Source organism: Eptesicus fuscus, chromosome 10 (assembly GCF_027574615.1).
Source record: "Eptesicus fuscus isolate TK198812 chromosome 10, DD_ASM_mEF_20220401, whole genome shotgun sequence".
Taxonomy (NCBI): domain Eukaryota; kingdom Metazoa; phylum Chordata; class Mammalia; order Chiroptera; family Vespertilionidae; genus Eptesicus; species Eptesicus fuscus.
In genome coordinates, this window is record NC_072482.1 from 82,226,732 (window position 1) to 82,243,825 (window position 17,094).

General features: G+C 37.4%; 1 protein-coding gene across 1 annotated transcript in view; it reads right to left on the reverse strand.

The window, feature by feature from the left end:
- Window positions 1–17,094, reverse strand: part of NKAIN2 (sodium/potassium transporting ATPase interacting 2) — a 433,314-nt gene that overhangs the window by 20,712 nt on the left and 395,508 nt on the right. The window lies entirely within an intron of this gene.

Genomic DNA, 17,094 nt, shown 5'->3' on the forward strand with positions numbered 1-17,094 from the left:
TTGTAGATGCAGGAAAAGGAAAAAAAAATTATGGCCACTCATTAATGCACTAACATTTGCATTTGTGCCAATCAACTTCTAATTGACTCGCATGAGTCACTGACTATCATAAAAATGTTTTCAGGGAAAAATAGTAAGGAGATTCCATGATACGTTGCATGAACACTCTATCAGTAAAAAGACCTCTGATTTAGACCTCGGCCAGGAACCGGGCAGACCAAGTATAATTAGGATGAGGTGGCCACCCGTGGGTAAGGAGTATCCCAATGCACTAAAGCGAGGACTCACACATCACATTGTCCTTTCTGAAGCATACCACAAAAAGGTCCCTATGGGCAGGCAAGTCTTCACTGACTGAAATGGGTCCCTGTCCAGGAGCATGGCAAAGTCCTGTGATATCTATCCCTTAGATTGTATTCCCTCATCTCCGTCTATTTATTTAGTCAACTTATGAGCACTGCTGGAAGGAAGCAAACTAATATCCTTCCTGATAAGTGGAAAAATTATTACCCCAAATGATCCCGTTTAATAATCTTTAAAAGTATGTCCTCAGAACGGTGATGAAGATTATTCACGATGGCATTTCAGAAAAGCGTTGAGTCCTGACCCCCCAGGACAGCATTTGGTGTGGGGAAGGGAGGGGACCTTAGGTAAGGCTGCAGCCTCCCATCTGAAGCCGAGGAACAGGCGGCCCTGCGTGATAAGCCTACCGAAGATCTTGTATTAGCTGGCAGCGATCCTTCTGGAAGATGTGAGCAGAAGATTTTAAGTCGGACGGGACGCTGATGGTTATGTAATGAGCACAGAACTATTTGGAGACAAAGGGGGGGTCCAGTTAAAGGAAACTTTAGAAAAATCTCTAATTTGGGTTTGAAGGAGAAAGTACGATGCGACAGTATCAAACTCTCTTCCAAAGAGAACGGGCAGAAGCAGTGACCCTGCTCTGGGAGGAACGGTTGGGAGAGAAGACTGGGCAACATATTCTTCAAGGGCTTTTATTTTCAGGTCCCGGATGAGAGGGCATGTGTACCCCCCGCACTGCAACCCCCAAGTGCAGTATCTGAACCAGTGCACAGAATAAACAGCTAAATAAGGATACCACTGATGTTGTATTAGCAGAGTTAGTTTTCTTTTTTTAAAAAAAATCATCAATCAGCATTTTTTCATTGAATTATATGTTGCCATTGGCAATAAAACAGTGATAGTAAGAACTATTTTCTTATATAATAGGATCATCAGGATCATTGCTTTTATGGGACTGATTTTTCAAGTACAGGGTATTATTAAAAACCAGTGTCTCCCATTTGATTTTAGTGAAAATTTTGATTTGACCAAACAAAGTCATATGGTGATTTAAGCATTTTCAGGGGTACTGGAAAAATAGATTATACTAACACTTTTTAATCTTTTATCCACCAGGACCCATAAAAACGCTCTAATCATTGAGTGGCCTGGCCCCATGGATACTCTGTCATTGGTACTTGGATATGATTGTAGCTAGGTAAAGAGGCAAAGGTTTGATTAAATGCCCCGGTCATGTCTATAGCTCCTCCCCTTCCTCCACATGAAGTCCTTACCATCCATGGCTAATTGCTACAGATTTATTAATAATTTATCTCTTCTTTTCAGTTTTAAATACTTGTTACTTGAATTACCTATAAAACAATTTTTTTTTTTACAAAATCCCAGATTTTCTTTTGATTCTTACTATATCATCACTTTTGGATATAAAAATGTAGGTAAGCAACATTGATAGATTCAGGGCCAAAAAAGTTTAAATTTCCATTAAGCTCCTAGATTATTAACTGCACTACTCTCCCAGAATTCAGGGAAGGCACTGTATTCTGCTTACCAGTGATCTTTTAATTGTATTTGGTTGCATTCTTTAACTATCAAGGGAGCTGCTTTGATAGAAAAGTAAATCCTGCTGCATTTCATTACAAAAGCTTGCTGATTAAGAGAACTTTAGCTTTTAAATTGGTCTCCTCTAAATACAAATGAAAATTTGTTTTTCCCAAATTAATCAAGATTCACAAACCTCTGTTATCTTCTAATTTTCCTACACCATATAAATTTCCAATTAATTTTTACTCCCTCATGGTGATTTATAAAACTCACCTACAGAAGAGGGGTTTCAAATCATTTCTGACAACTCTGTCTCCTATAATGTGCAACTCTGCTAATTTGCTACCTGGGCTGCAAAGATGAACTAAGCCAGGATTTCCAACCTCAGCATCATTGATATTTTGGGTTAAGCAATATTTTGTGAGGTCTCTTGTGCATTATAGATGTTTTGTAATATCCTACCATCAAGACAGATGACATTTGGGACAATAAAAAATGTCAGCAGAAATTGCCATATATCCCTTAAAGGGCAAAATTGCCCCCGGTTAGAGCCACTGTTTTGGATACAATCCCATCCTAAAGGAATTTGCAATCTTGTAGCAAAGATACACATGTAATTGTAATTTGAAGTACATTGAGATAAGTGTCAGAAGGAAGGAAGAAAATTGAATGTCTACTAAGTGATTACTAAAAAAATATGATGTTTTTCATGGAATAACAAACCCTTCCTAATGTTATACTGAGCTTCCCTTCTAGCCTCATTTCCCACCACTCCTAGTCTCAAAACTGATGCCAGTAGTAAGCTGTTTGGTGGTTTGCTGAAATACATCAGGTGGTTTTCCTCCTCTGTTCTTTAACTCATTAACCCATTCTACCAACAAAGCATGTGAAGGCCCTACGCCTCCTCCCTCCCCTGCCTGTCCAGCTTTGCACCTTGGAACAATTCTAACTCCTCTGTTAAGACTGAATTCAATTGCTGTCTCCCCCAAGAGCTGGCAATTAATTATCAGGGTACGGTGTACGTTGGCCCTTTGCAGATAAACCTCAAGAGATGGAAGGACTTTGAGGAGAGGAAAGGAGAAGACCTCTTCCAAGCAGATCTCAGAAAAGCTCTGGGAAGGTGATAATTATTATTCCGGGAGGAGCCAATGGCCCAGTTCGGAGAAGTTTGGGCAATGTGAAGAGTAGTGATGATGCCCAAAGCAAACAGTGGTTTATGTTGCCATAGTAAATATAAGTACCTGGAGTTAAAATACAATTATTCATTTTGTTCCTTTTTAAAAGGTGGCTAGATGAATAATGAAAGACACTATGCTAGGCAAATATACAATTATTCACTTTGAAAAAACTCAAAGTATTCCAGTTGTTTTAACCTTTGGCATTCAAAGCTGAGCTAAGCCTAAATCTGTTTCTTTTTATTCATCTGTTCACCTTGATACATCTAATATGATTTGTACACTTCTAATTCACCTGATAGGTAATTACATATCATCTTGATATCATTACTGGCTGAAAGGATATATTTTCTCTCTATAACTAAATCAGGTTGAAATACTTTTTTTTAAATCTACAAACCAAATTATGATGGTATATCCCAGAAATTCACTTAGAAGCTAATAGATAAGAGGTAATTGAAGTCTATTGGTAAGTATTTTAAAAGATTCAATTGTAGTAATTGAAAGTGTAACAACCTTAGTGTCTAAAATTCTATCATTTGGACTTCTGTTTCCAGGAAGTTGGAATAAATGTACTTTTCTGTAATTTCCCCACTAAATACAACTAAAACCCTTGGGTATTATATACACTGAGTGGCCAGATTATTATGATCTCTGAACACATAATAATCTGGCCACTCAGTGTATAGGTGCATGAATTAGAGGCCCAGTGCATGAATTTGTGCATGGGTGGGGTCCTGCCAGCCTGGCCAGGGGGAGGGGACATGGGTGGTTGGCCGGACTGCCTGCTGGTTGAACTCTTGGTCGAGGGGACAATTTGCATATTAGCCTTTTATTATATAGGATATACACTGAGTGGCCAGATTATTATGCGTTCAGAGATCATAATAATCTGCCCACTCAGTGTATATAACAAAGGTAGGAAGAATCTGAAAGGCAGAAAGAAGGTAGGTTGGCTAGGAATCTTGGAACCCAAGGAGGGACTACCAAAAGTTTATATACTGTATGATTATATTTTTAGAATATTCTTGACATGACAAAATTATAGAAATGAGGGACAGATTTGTGTTCAGGGACTAAGGAAGGTGGTTGATTACAGGGAAGTGAAGGTGGCCGTAAAAAGGCAACCTGAGGGATTCTTGTGGTGATGGAACTGTTGGCACACGACTGCATCAATGTCAGTATCCTAATATTGATGTTGTGCTATAGTTTTGCAAGATGTTTCCATTGGGGGAAATTGGGCAAAGAGTACATAGGATTTCACTGTATTATTCTGCACAATTGCTTCTTATTTATAATTTTCTCAGATAAAAGTTTAATTTAAAGATTATACATTTCAGTGTACTATTATTTATGTCCAACACTTTTGTATTGTAACTTAAAAATTTTAAATACATTTAAACAAGGCTGATATCCTTGTTTTATTACCTACAAAGGTAATATTTTAATTCTGAGCCCTTAGACCCAATTGAAGTCCACAATAGTTTTTGATGTTGATACAGTATCTAATCATTATTCAACAATTGGTGCTGACAAACACTATTTAAAAAAAAAACTACAATTATCTCATTCTCCAACATATTAGTTCTATAATTCATTGAAATCAAATAATCTATTTTTGTTCTGAATTCATAATTCAGATTCTATAAACCCATCCTTTTTGTAATATGAATTTAAACAGATGGATATTATGCCCTTACTGAATGTACTTTTAAGTTGTAGATATCTTATGTGCTCTTTTGCATCTTATTCCATTTATATAATTTGACATTGCTTCAGCAAAGGATTCTGATATGATTATATCAGTGCTACTAATGAAGGTCTTTCATATCAATTTTTAATGGGGTTGATGTATCATCTCTGGTGTCTACCAGGTTATTCTGATCCCATACTATTCCACTGGTTGGACTATTAGGAAGCAAGCTGCAATTTTTTTTTTTTTTTTTGCTACGAATAACCCAGGTGCAGGCATCAATCTACAATAACTCATGGAGGATTACCTTTAGGGCTATTGTGAACGTTCACAGCCTACTGAGTCAGAAAAGCTTTTCAGAGGATCAGAAACATATCTTAATACCAGCCTTTAGGTATTGTGCCGCATCATCAAGCATGACTGTATTAAACATTTTTTAAAAGGTTAAATAAAAGTAGATGCACATGCAAACCTGTATTATCTACTTAATGCTGGGAAATGGACTGAACCAAATGCCAACACTGGCTTCACCAATAATTCCCATTATAAATTGGCCTCTGGAAACTGGTAGTTTTTTTCAGGGCAAACTTACCAAGAAGTTACCCGAGTTCAAAAGAGTCTAATGTTTTAGTAAAGTTGGCAGAGCAGAAGATATTCAGGCAGGGTGAAAGACAACCAATAAAAGTCAATTGTCATCATGGCTAATAGCTCTCTCAGAGTTTAAATATCACATTAACTTTAAAAACTGCATTGAGAGAGTCGTTCAGACATTCTATACATATGAAAGTTGGGAGGTGATAAAAGAAATAGCTTATCTAGTTCAACAGAGTCACAAGATGCCTTCAGTTTTTGAAGTAGGAGCCATAATGGCATTCCTTAATCAAAACTGTTCATTGAAAGTAACTGACATTATGTTATACACCTAAAACGAATACAGTGTTGTATGTCAGTTATATCTCAATTAAAGAAATGGGAAATGTAAAAACCAACATATCAAAATACCCTACCCTTTTAGGAGTAAAACTAAATTTAAGATTGTATAAAAGTCACATATAATAGGGACTCTCATTTATTCATAATGATACATTTGAGAAAGAAAGTGCAGTTTTAAAATGTTCTGTTGAATGTAGATATCAATATTGCTGGGAAGAAATTTTCATCAAAATAAGTACATAATGCTTTTGTGAGCCAATGATACAAGTAACATAATTTTGTTCAGAGATAATAGGGAAGCTAAAGCAAAATTAATTCTACTAGTAAGACATATGCAAAAGTAAACTGGCACATCTTAGGTATGTCAACATTAATAGACAAGGTGAAAAATTTCAGTGTATTTCATTGGATGGAATGTGCGTTCCAAAGATGATGATGGAAATATAGGGCCACATTTTTATGAAGATACTAGGAGAGTTGTATTGGAATATAGTAGCAAAAATAACTAATGTTAAAAAAGATGCTAAAACTATATTAACATTTTTTCTTTTTCAGAGGTGCTCGATTAGAGGATAAGGAAAATGTAGAATATATACTTCACCTGTGTCTGCAGCACATACTACAACACCATATTTCAAGAAACCATAGTGAGATGACATCACCAGAATATGTATGTGTATATGTATATGAATATGTATATGTATAAAATATACATGAAGACTATGCACTGGATCTCTATCTTTTTAATGACCTGAACTCTGGGAAGAGCAATGATGAAGAGACCAGTTTAGAATTGGAGGAACATTTCAATAGGCATGCTTTAGGTATCTCACCTTAAGCCCTCTTCTCTATGACATTTCAAACTTCTTGAGGAAAACCAACAATGGTCTGAGTATCAAACTTCATAATTACGTGGAGGATGCCTAAATGAGCAGAGTGGTCCTAGGCTGTCTAAAGAGAATTACTGATTCTAAACAATGGAGGTGAGTAGCCCTGCTTCCATCTGGTCTTGCCAGTCAAAATGCTGACAGTGCTCAGTGTTGGTGCCACAGATGAAAGGAGACACCTAAACATAGTTGTAACCATACTGAAGAGAGATAGAGAAATGACATATGATGAGTAAACTCCTGGCTCATAGCAGGTTCTCAATAAACATTTTGCTGCTGCTGCTGATGACAACTATGACAATGATGATGACAACTATGACAATGATGATGACAACTATGACAGCGATGATGAAGGAGAATCCCCTATACAAATTGATGGTTAACTGCTTCCTGGGAACATCACTGAAAACCAGATGACCTATATGATCACTTCACCTCAGATATTTTAAATATAAACAATGAATAAATTATCAGTTTAGAAATAGTCCATTTAGATGTTTTCTATGTAAATAGGCAGTCAAATTAGCATTTGTCAAAGGACAAAGTGAGTACCTCAACCCATGCTAGATTAATGAGTATCCTGTATTCTTCCATGTTTAAGTAACTGTGATGAAATATAACAAGCCATTCACTATTTGGGGGATGGTGAATAAGACATTATCTTTGGTCTCTAAGATTCTGTCTTACCCACATCTCTAGGGGAGTTGGGAGTCTTCTAGGATCCCTGTTTGGGCAGCAGACATTTCTTCCAATTTCATCTGAAGGTATTAAATAGATTAGAACCCATGAGAGACATTTCTGGAATTGGCCAATTATCATCTTCTCAACTAAAAGCTAACTTCCAGTTAAGTGTTTCTTGACAGAAATACAGCTAAAAATCATGTCATAAAAATCTCATTAGGCTAACTACACGTTGACCTCCAACTCTTTGCTGGCTTTATGGATGTTTAGGCTATGCTTGGCAACACAGGCTATCCTCTCATAGTCCAGAATCTTTGGCCTACGCTGATTGGCTATGTTACTGGTTATAAGAAAAAGTTAATGCTGCCCAACGTTGATGAATCTTAAGAAAACATTTATTCTTTTGGCCGATGAGTGCCAGAAGAGGTGATACATGAAAAACTCATCATTATCAAAAATAATTTACTGACTAACATTATATAAAAATGATATCAATAAGAATAAAAAATAAGTAAAAAGGAGACATTACTAACTGTACTAAAAAAGAAAAAACTTACTGTACTGAAAAAGAAAAAAATGAAATAAGAAGGAAACAGTAGCACATACCAGCTAGAGAGAAAAGCTGCTTCAAAATGTTATAGTACACTTAAAATATAGTTAAATAGGAACCTTAGAGCAATTGGTCTCTTTACCAGGGCATCCTTGGGAATAGCTTTATGCTCCATGAAAAGGTATTGTATGTAGCATTCAATGAAGCTTACCTCTGAAGCAGAGTACTAGGTGTAATATGTGGCAGAGGAAGATGAATGGTTGTGAAGGCAGCAACAGAAAAAGAAACCCCAAAGGGAATAAGATATGGATTGGGGATGACACAAATTTGAAGACCAGGTTTTTCCCAAAACAATTTCAAAAGGCACAAAACTGAATCAAAGTGTCACTTAAAAGGCTTGTCAACTCTATCCATGTGTAGCAATAAAATCTAGTTGGATTGAGTAATTTTGTAGTCAGAACTTGGCTATGATTGGTGTTCTTCACAAATCCTTTCTTCTTTTCTATCTGAGCTCCTTATTTTCAACCTAAATCCCAGATTATCTTCTTCCCACACAACTTACAGCAATATGAGAGTAAAAGACACCGTGTCAACTATCTCATAATGAAATGATTTAATTGATTACTGATAACACAATTATTACCATTTGGGAATATATAAACTAGGAAAAAATGCAACTGCATTTGTGCTTTACTTTTTTATTTTTCAATGTTTAAACCTCAAAACACTGATTGCCTAACTAACCCTGGCAATGACTGGAAGGTAGAAAAGGAAAAGCTAGTGATTAGTGTTTAATATTCAGGTAATAGCTACCATTGTGCTAGTGCCCACTATATTCTGAGCATATGCTAACATCTTTATAACTATTGTTCTACCTGTTCTTTCCAGAACCAGAGTATTTCTATCATCACCTATTATTTATAAGTGAGATAACGGAGGCTTAGTGAAATTAAGTGATGTCCCAAGATTAAGAGATAATTAGGAAAGTACTTGAATCTATGTCTACAAACCTAAAATCCTATGTTTTTTTCTCTCCTAACACAGTATTGTTAACTTATCCAACTGGTAAAACTAACTACACTCTAAAATGAAGGGAACATGATTGCAAAAATCTGAGTAAATTCAAATTCAGAAAAGAAAATTTCTAAAATGAATTTCACCTAGTTTTCCAAGTTGGAAATTAGGATACAGATGATAGTACTGAGGTTTGGATTAGCACAGCTTGGAAATCAGCAAGAAACATACTGGCTCGGCTACCAGATAAACCACAGAGGAGTTTAATGCCACTCGTGGGAAACCTGGAGTATCTAGGAGAACAGGAGGAGTGTTCCTCCCCCTCATTTAATTACCATTTCAGTTCTCTTTCAGTGGTTCCAACTCATTATGATTTTATAGTCCTCCTCTGATTTGTTTATATACGCTTTTACACACCACAGTGGGTTTCTAATATAAGAAATATATTGGTGAGCCACTAATTACCGTCAGTTTACTGCTGGTGAGCAAGACGAGCCTCACATGAGGAGGTATGGTTCTAAGGGCAGAAGATGGCTCTTCTTGCTCAGAAGACAAAGCACTGATAGCAAAGCATTCAAGAACATACATGATTTGTCTCAAGCCTACTCTTCTAGCTCCAAGTCTTATGCTCCCCTTTACTTTTTCATATTCAATCGCTGAGCAGTTCCCCCTAACATACAAGCCATATTGTTGGATACCTTCATGCTTTTGAATATGTCATTTCCATATCTAACACACACAGTTTAACACCATACTGTGAGTACCTATATGCAACATGGACTATTTCAAGTCGACTTCTCAGGAACGTATTTCCTAAAAGCTAAGGCACAGGTATGCACTATTTGTGGTGTGCGCATACAGCATCCTATTAAATACCCATAATATTATACCCAACTTAATTCATTTCACTGTGATTCATATTAACTTTTAAGCTGGCCTATAAGCATTCTCAAGACTCCCCAAGAATATTTCCATTATCTCAGAAAGTTCCCTCTTGACCCTTTGTCATCACTATTCCTTCCATTCCATCCCCACATTAAAATTCTGATTTCAACAACAATACAATAATTTTGCTGGTTCTTGAAATTTATATAAATGGAGTCATATGTTTTGTGTCTGGCTTCTTTCATTGAATATACTATTTCTGAGGTTAATCCAAGATATTGCATGTAGAATCAGTAATTTATTCTGTTTTATTTTCAACTGGCATTCCATTGTATGAATATTCATTATTAGTTAACTTTGCTACATAATAAACCACCCCAAAATTTAGGGTTTGAAACAACACCATTCATTTTTTGCTCATTGTTCTGTGGGTTGGCAATTTGGGCTGAGTTCAGATGGACAGTTCTTTTCCTAGACATGGTTGACTTCTCTTGTGCATCTGTGGTTGGCTGTCAATCGTCTAGGCAGATTTTCCCCTGGAAATCAGCAAGCCTCATCAATGTGAACAAGCAAGACCTATTTTTTTTGGGGGGGGGACCTATAGGTAGATTGCTATTATCCAAATTTTATTTTTAATTTTTTGGTATGTTTGTACAATGTAATCATCTTCCCAACATCTCATTATACCCTCAACTTCAGTAAAGTTTGCCATGCATTCTTATATGAGTAGTACTTTGGGGAACTGAAAGAATCAAGATGACAATGTACAAGATGAGATGTAAAGAGACAATAGAGAATTCAACAGAAAGAATGGAATTAAGGGTTTTAAGAAAGGCCCCAAGAATTTCTCAGTAATAGTGTAAAATACATTGTACATGTGATGGGAGATTTTTCTATTTTTTAATCCTAAAGAAGAAATTGATCCCAGTAGATTGAAGGCTTTCACTGGCAAATGAATAAGCAATAATGCCTAACACCTTGTAGACTATCAAGGATTAATGGTTCCTATTTTCAGCTACTTTCAATCTTGTATCTTTGGTTAACTCATTTAAATAATTATACTTTAAGAATTCATGATTACATAGTGACACAGAAGGTATGTTTCATATTGTTCATAGGTCATTGTGAAGATCAATGAAATTATAACTGTGAATGCACCTTGAGCTCCTGAGAGAAACACCATGTATTGTAATGATTCTCCTTCTCTCTAAAAGTTCATCAGACTCAGACTATTCAGCCATTCCCATGAGATGGAAGGTAGTTTTTAATTTCTTTTTTTGTCCCCAACATGTACTGAGTGGCTCAAGTGGTTGCTGTTTATTTTATTTTTTCCTGTAAGGGTATAGAAGTTGAAAACTGTCAGTTAATTCTGAGATGATTTTATGGAAACATCTTTTAAAATTAAAGTTTAAAAACATGGGGTTCAGAATTGTTTCCTGAACTCCAAATTTTAAAAGTACTTTAAAAATGTTTACATATTATTTTTTTAAATTCTTCATTTAAAGTATTATATCAGTCTCCTTTTTTCCCCATTGACCTCTCCCTGGCCGTCCCCACCCCCCAGTACATGCCCTCACCCGTCTACTGTCTTTATCCATTGGTTATGCTCATATGCATGCATACAAGTCCTTTGGTTGATCTCTTATCCCCTCACCCTCCACCTTCCCTCATAGGTTGGATGCTTCTATGACTCTGGTTCTATTTTTGTTCATCAGTTTATGTTGTTCATTATACTCCAAAAATGAGTGAGATCATGTGTACATATTCTTTATTAGTACATATTATTCACATATCTGGGCTCTCATTCTTTCTATACTTATGCCAAACTATTTCTATCCAGATTATCTGCTCTTATTTTCTCCTTCTAATTATTATATCATTAAAGTTTTCTCATTATACACTTGTCAAAAATTATCAAGGAGAGTATAACATTGATGACTCCATTAAAGAAATAAGAAGGGAGGAGAAAACGAAAGTGTTTGATAAGGTTTTAAAGATATGGAGAGAGAGAGAGAGAGAGAGAGAGAGAGAGAGAGAGAGAGAGAGAGAGACTTAAATTGTGATCCAGGTGCTATAAGAACCAAGTTTTCATTCTTTAACTGAGTATACCGGTATTAGTATTGACACTGACTTGTAGACCCCCCCCCCCTAATTCCTGGGAAATATGTTCTCCATTTTGAGATATATATACATTTGAAAAGATACAAAGGAGCACGTTTTTCATAGCCCAGCATCAGAACTCACAGGGAGAGAAGGCCATCTGTTTTTTTTTTCTTTTCTTTAAAGATGCTATCTCCCAGAAAAGTGAGGCTTGATGACAATCTAACTCCTCAATTTACCTTAATGACTTCAAAACTGTTGAAACCTCATTACCGAATGTCATTGGTGAGCGCCTGTGTGCATTTGTGTGTGTAAGTGTGTGTGTGTGTGTGTGTGTGTGTGTGTGTGTGTGTGTGTGTGATTATGGAGTGTAAGGTAGCAAGAAATAGTAAGAGATGACATTCTGTGATTTTCATGGTCTTTTATGGAAGTTGACTGACTTCTAAAATTAGCTCCGGTCTGTTTCTGCACATCAATCCTCTAAAATTAAGACAATTTAAGAGACGTTTTTTCTATGCCTAACTTCCTCCTCAGCTTCAAGAGTCCCCATGTAGAATTTGTTTGTGACTGAGTGCAATTCCTTCTAAACCCCTTTCTTCTGATTCCCAACTATTTGAAACTTCACTATCGGTATCACATGCCATATTCAAACTGCACAGACTCCTGAATAGCAGGGAGACTTTGCTGTTCCTCATCTCCCATGAACATGTTCAATCAGAGAGTGTTAGTGAACAATAATTTACATTTCTATGTACTCACTCTGTTCCAGGCACTGTTCATACACAGATTCTTTTATTCCTCACAGTCACTCTATGAGGTTGGTATAATAATTATACCCTCTTTATAGGTGAGGAATTTAGAGCATAGACAAGTTCAATGACTTACCTGAAGTCACCTGCTGGGAAATAACCCAGACTGGCTGGCTCCAGAATCCATGCTCTCAACCACTACACTATGCTCTCAACACAGGTTTGAGTCTTCATTTCTCTCACCTGGATTGCTGCATAGTCCCCTAACTCACTTCCCACTCCCAACCATTCCCCTCCACCCACAATCTACCTGCTTTCTCCTTGGGACTATGGCTCTTTAGAATATTTACCTCATGAACTAAAAGTTCTGTCTTGAAATGCAGCTGTTTAGGAAAGTAAACATAAAGAAATACCAAAAAGCATACCTTTCCTTCTGGGCTTTAACATTATTTACGTGTTAAAAATATAAATTATAGAGAATAACTTCTCTTATATTTGAATCTTTAGGCAATTAAAAAATCTGACCACATGATGCTATATTTCTTTGATTACATTTCATTTTGCAGAGGTAAAAATTTCAGGGTCACTTCAACTATTTCTATTTATCAGTGACAATTAATAGAATACTTCAGTCTTTAACCTAAATTGTATATCTACAAGGAAGATAAAATATAGATACCCAGCTGTAGGAAAAAAGGAACTTTTAATTTTCTTAAGGGCAAAGTAAATAAGGAAAAGGCCACTTGGCCCACAAATACATGAATAATTGTCATTATAAAGTGCCTATAATTTGAAGCTTGGTAATCTAGCTATTGTTGGAGAAATAAAAAAAATACCTCTTAGAAAATACAGTATAGTAGAAAGGTGTAATAAAAATATAAATGCACAATAAATAGCTTGGGCTATATTAAAATAGAAGGGCAGAGGAACACAAGGCTATCATAGAAATAAAATGTATAGTCCCACCTTCAGGAGCTTCCACAATTTGGGAGGCAAAGGAAACACACACACACACACACACACACACACACACACACACACACACACCCCACATACTACTTGAAGCAGATGGAATAAAGAACTAGAATGACTGTCCTTTTTCACTAACTTTTTGTGGTTACCATTCCTTTTCCCACAGTCAGAGGGCGTATTGAGTGACTGGAGAGCAGATGAACAAGAGAGGTGAAAGGATCCACCTTCTATTCTCAGTTCTTCTAGCCTAGAATTTCTTTTTTAAACTCAATAATTTCAGTTTCAAGTATGATGCCTTCAGTAAACATCGAGTGTAGGGTATAGTAAACCCAAGGGCTCTGGCATTATCAGAGGAAATCGAACGCTGTTCTATTGGGCTGAAACGTAAAGTCCATAGTTAGGTAAAAATATCTGTGGAGACTTAATGAATGACCAAGGCAAATTAGGTTTAATCATTTCTCACAGGATGAACAGAGTGTGAACAGATATCTCTGCATATTGTTTCAGCACAAAAATCCCCCCAAACCGAACTGCAACTCGACTTAGAAGGATGAGGGCTGGTTTCACTTTCCACCAGAGATGCCAGCCTCAGTCAAAGGGGGCAGAGGATTGAGGCTGGCACAAGTGGGGCACGTTCATATTACTCAGTCCTCCCAGGCGGGACTGCTGCAAATTTCCGGTTTGGTCCCTGGGCCCTGACTCTTGGGATGCTATTGGTCCTTCAGCAGCTTGACCTCACTAAGAGAACAGAACTGTTCAAGATAGTAAAAGAAAAAAAATCTTTATTTCAATTAAATCAGTGTCAAGAGGGTTCAGAAGCTGCCCAGCGCAATAACCCTGACTAATACAGTTTGGTTCCTCGCAGCTTATCATAGCTAAGATGGCAGGTCGCTGCTCAAGTTGAATGAGAGATTGAAGCTACGGGCATTTTCTCACTTCAGAGATAATGTTCTCTTCATGTTCACATGGAATTACATGTTTTCATGACAGATTGCAAGTTTTGCATGTATCCAGCTATATTCTATTCAAAGAGCTTTTATGGGGGGGGGGGTAAAATGGGATTAAACAAACATAAACAATGTTATGTTTTCTGGGTGGTCGAAGTTTCTTAAATAGTTTAGAACTTGTATGCATTGTTTGGGGATGACTTCCATTTATAATGTAGGTTTTTAAAAAAAGTCTGTCCTGTATCACCTTCTTAGGTAAAACCACTAACCCGACGGCTGAAAATAGAAATTCCTCTCAGGAGATTAAAGGCTGTCTTCATCCCAACAAACTGTAAAAGAAGATGCAGAATGACTTGCATGTATTAGTCTCCCGGGAAACGGGCAGGCGCAGAACTCACTTCCGAGTTCCATCTTTGCCCGTCTCAAAAATTGTCTGAATACTTGCTCTTGCCTTTACCACTCTACCTACCGAGTACCTAATATTCTAAAATACTGTAGGATCTGCCTTGAGAGTCTATCTAGAATCTGACCACTTTTAACCACTGCTGTCTCCCAGGTCCGAGTTTTCATTTCTCTCACCTGGATTGCTGCAAACCCTCCTAACTCATCTCCCCACTTCCCATCATTCCCCTCCATCCATAATCAACCTGCAACACAGCGGCCAGAGTGATCATTTAAGAATACTGGATAAGTCAGATCATCTACCATTTTGTTCAAAACCTTCTTGGCTCTCCCGTTAAGGTTTTCAGAGTAAACGCCAAAGTTATTACCATGGCCCTCGAAAGAGACCTAATCTTGCTGACCTGACCCCTTCCTCTCTTTCCCTTTGCTCACTCTTTTCTAACCACCATGAAGATTTCTTGCTATAACTTGAACAGGCCCATGGCAGCCTTTAGGCATTGGATATGCTCTCTGTAGCTCTTTTAGGTTTTGGTCAAATGCCTAAACCTTCTCAATGAGGTTTATCTGAACTGCCCTTTTTTAAAGTGCACCTTCCTTGGCACGCAATGCCTTGAATCTGCTCTATTATTTTTCCATAGTAATTTCATCTGATTCATGTACAAGTCCTTTTAATTCCATTTCTAAAGTTAATTGTGTGGTTGATATGGGTTATTTTGGCACAAATAATTTGGATAGAAATTGCTAATTCTGGTCCCCTTTGGGGAAATGGAATAAAAGTTGTAATTTGGTCATGACATCCTACTTAGAGAAAAACTCCTTCAAATTTCTTTCATGTTCAAACTTACCTCCATCTCTACCCATCCTGAAGGCCTGTGATTCTATTTCCAAGGTCTTCATCCTCTGATCATAGTTGATCCTTTCACTATGATTTAGATGCTGCACCATTCTGCTTCCTTTCCTCATAAACTACCTTAACAACATCTACCTGGACCCTTAAATGTTCCCACTCTACTGTCCTTTTCCCCTCAGGAGCAGAACACTGAAATATAAAAAGCTCTCCATTAATCTCTCTCTCTCTCTCTCTCTCTCTCTCTCTCTCTCTCTCTCCTCTCTCTCTCTCTCTCTCTCCTCTTCTCTGCTCTTCTCTTCCTCTCCTCACTAACATTTTGCATCCAGGCTTTTTGAAAGACTATTTTGCATCCAGGCTTTTTGAAAGACTATTTTATACTGCTCTTCATATGTCTTTCATTCCACAATCAAGAACAATCAAGTTTCCACTTTCTCCTCCATATTAAAACTGTTCTCACTAAGATGAGATCCTATGACTCTCAGGATGCTAACTCCATGGACTATATTCAGACTTTACTTAACTTGGCTTCAGTTCCAACACAATTGAAAACCCCACAGCATCTTGAAATTCTCACATCCCTTAGCCTAGTGACAATAGTACTTCTGGATTTTCTCTTACTTATTGATACATTTCAGACTTTTGTTTGTTTATTTTGTTATCCTCACCTGAGGATAGTTTTACCATTATTTTTCAGAGAGAGTGGAAGGGAGGGGGTGGGGGGGGAGAGAGAGAGAGAGAGAGAGAGAGAGAGAGAGAGAGAGAGAGAGAGAGAGATGAGAGAGACGCATTGATTGGTTGCCTCCTGCAACCGGATATGTGCCCTTGACCAGGAACCAAACCTGAGACCCTTAGGTGTACAGGTTGACACTTCAACTATGGAACCACACCAGCCAGTGCCATTTCAGACTTCTTTCTGGGTCTTTTTCTTTTAACAGAACATTAAGTAATTGTAATGTCAAAGTTGTCTCCTGGGCTCTCTTCACTTCTCACTTCACTTACGTCTGTATTCATTCTCACATCTTGCACTGTGTATGGACTTAGCATCCTGAAGACCGTTGGATGTAATTTTAATAAGAACAGTGTTATACAGGGAAGAAGATGGCAACCTCATTGCTCTGGATTGTGGACTGGAAGTCATATGAAGAGCAAGTACAGACGAATCCTTCAAAAACCTGGTTGCAAATGAGAAAAAGACTCCAAAATTCACATCCGCAGCCCAGGTGTCCTTCCAGCACTACAGCTGCCCGTGGGCATCATCACTTGAATGAGCTGTGGTATCTCAAATGTACTCTGCTCAGCACTGAGTGCACTTCGTCCTCACCTCTGGCCCTCCGCTCCTGCTCCCTGTGCCAGTGAATAGCACTGTTATCCATTCCGTTGCATTCCCCAAATCCCAGAGGCTATCATTGAC